The following is a 2628-nucleotide window of genomic DNA, read 5'->3' as shown; positions in this document are numbered from 1 at the left end:
TTAATTTACCGCTGTCATGAATAGGGCTCTGGGAGCCGTCGATCTGGAGATATTCAGCCCCAAAAATTGGTCCCCGGCATTCATTAACTCAGACCAGGGCTTTCAGGCCTTGAACAGAGACGTTTAGAGAATTCCCGGTTGCTCCATTGTCTCCTATTGATTTCTTCCCTTGGTTGAGCTGCGGTTTCCGTAGGTGTTAATTGCCGCTTGTTCCTGAAGCCTGCTACTGTGTCACGCATTCAAGCACTGATGAACTCGCTCTTTCAGGGGCCCGCCTGATACAGGGAAGTTGAGGTTTGATTCCTGCCCTTGTTAACATTGTTACAGTGTATAACTTACTTCTAAAACTAAAACGCCTTTAGTTAAAAGGTGAAGAGTATAAAATATAAGCTACAAGAGTAACGCCATGGCACACAAATAGATAAAAATGCCAAAATACCAGGGGAGATACAAAATGCACACATACAAACTTTAAAACACAATTCCTTATAGTGAAAGAAAGAGGAAGGAAGAAAAGGTACAAGAGGAGACACATATCCAAAGAGGGGAAAGCAAATGCAGGCAAGAGGAAAAGGGGGCTTTCTGCTGCACACTGTGCCCAGCATGCAGGGAGGCCAATCCCGGAGAGGGAAGTCCCTTGAGCCCCGCATCCTGCCCCAGTCAGGTAGCATCCCCACGTGCGCAGGGTGGCTGCAGCCCATCCCTTTGCAGAGCTGCACAGGCTGAGCCAGGCCCCACCACCAGTGCTGCTGGGCATCCCCGCCTGCCTGCCCACCACAGCTTGAGCCCACAGAGCCCCAGGGCAGCCCCCACTTCCTGTCCAGCCCTCGCCTTCCTAAGGGCCCTACTGGGCTGGCTTGCCTGCGATGCCTCCCCCCATGCTGCCCAGACCCTGTCCCAACCGTCTGGCCCCAGCACTCGGCACCTCAGTACTGCCCCGGGTGGGACAGGGTGTCTGCCTGCCTAGGCAGCTCCCTCCAGAGGCCAGCCAGGCTGGAGGGTGCAGCCTGGGAGCAAGGGGCGGGGGCAGTACAGCACAGATAGTGTCCCTGCTTGGGTTTTTCTGGCTCTGCCCCAGTGCCTGCCGCAGCACTGGGACTTCTGACTGCACTGCCGGAAGCAGCAACTTAAAAAAAAACCCCAACCCTGCCGATTTCTTTGTGCACTTCCTGGAGTGCCGGGAAAAATGTCTCCATGTGCCACTAATGACACGTTTGCCAGGGGTTGCCAACCCCTGTTCTAAGTATTGGCAGAGACCTAGCACACTCATTGCATGGGTGTGGCAAGGCTCAGAGTAGGCCAGAAAACTATAGTTGCTTTCTGTAGGTGAAACCTACATTCTTCATCTACATATCAATTAAGCTCAGTGTCACTAAAGAAAACAAAAGAACTAAAATATCCACTTTAGCAAAGCCTGTAATAGACAAGACAAGACAAGGTACATTGAAAACATCCTGGTGAACACATATAAATATATCCTGGTGAACACATTTCCCCTTTGATTAAAACCTATTTCCCAAAGCAAACTTCCCATACCTGTCTAAAGTTTATGCTAAATCAGTCTACTGCATATAAACTAATACACTTACTGTTCCCAGTGTTTGAACCTCACTACCTCACAGTACATTTTTATATTTCATCTGTCTCATCTTTACCCTGGCATTCAGTATTTTATACCTTTTAACTTTTAACAAATGTATTTTTCTTTGAAGTAATACCTTGTATTACTAGAACTATTATTGTAAGAATGCATTGGAATTGTAATCACTGGAATTGTATTGCTGTATTGGGCTGGTCCCCCTTGACTGAATGTGAGTATGCATGATGAATCTGAAGACAAAGATGTATGGCTAAAAGGGAGGCGTACACCCAATGGAAGGGAGGGGCCATCACCAGGGAGGATTATACTGCAGTTGCTCGCGGATGCAGGGGGACAGTCAGGAAGGCCACGGCGGAGATGAAATTGGGACTAGCTTCCCAGATCAAGGACAACAAGAAGTCCTTTTTTAAATACATAGGGGGCAAAAAGAAGGTTCCGGGTAATGTGAGGCCCCTGCAAGACACACTAGGAAATTTGGTCGTCACACCAGACGACAAAGCCAGCATATTTAATGATTTCTTTGCCTCCATTTTCCTAAGCAGGGACCGGAACAGTCATCCCCCCTCTGGGCCCCCCTTAGATCCCAGGGGAGGTGCACCTAGGCCAAGGGTTAGTGAGGAACTAGTTAGGGAACTTCTGGAAGGACTGGATGTGTTTAAATCAGCTGGGCCAGATGATCTCCACCCCAGAGTGCTGAGGGAATTGGCTGAGGTCATTGCAAGACCCCTGGCATGGCTTTACGAGCACTTGTGGTGCTCTGGTGTGGTGCCAACATGTTCCCATCTTCAAAAAGGGGAGGAAGGAGGACCCAGGAAACTATAGGCCGGTTAGTCTTACCTCCACAGATGCATCTCAAGCAGGTCCAAGGAGGTGATACTCCCTCTCTATGCGGCACTGGTCAGGCCACAGCTGGAGTACTGCATCCAGTTCTGGGGGCTGCACTTCAAGAGGGATGTGGACAACATGGAGAGGGTCCAGAGGAGGGCCACTCATATGATCAGGGGGCAGCAGGGCAGGCCCTATGAGGA

At 49.8% G+C, this 2628-nt stretch overlaps 1 long non-coding RNA gene across 1 annotated transcript in view; it reads right to left on the bottom strand.

Annotated features, from left to right (window-relative positions):
- Nucleotides 1-258: 258 nt before the first annotated feature.
- Nucleotides 259-2628, bottom strand: part of LOC109321594 — a 13117-nt gene continuing 10747 nt past the window's right edge. Inside the window, exons 2-3 of the long non-coding RNA XR_002104097.1 lie at nucleotides 1334-1340; nucleotides 259-585 (exon numbers count right to left, since the gene is read on the bottom strand). This is a non-coding gene — a long non-coding RNA (uncharacterized LOC109321594). The remainder of the gene's footprint in view (nucleotides 586-1333; nucleotides 1341-2628) is intronic.

This window comes from Crocodylus porosus, unplaced genomic scaffold (assembly GCF_001723895.1).
Source record: "Crocodylus porosus isolate Cpor-Errol unplaced genomic scaffold, CroPor_comp1, whole genome shotgun sequence".
NCBI lineage: Eukaryota > Metazoa > Chordata > Crocodylia > Crocodylidae > Crocodylus > Crocodylus porosus.
The sequence above is the reverse complement of the archived record's forward strand: the minus strand, read 5'-3'. Positions and strand labels throughout refer to the sequence as shown.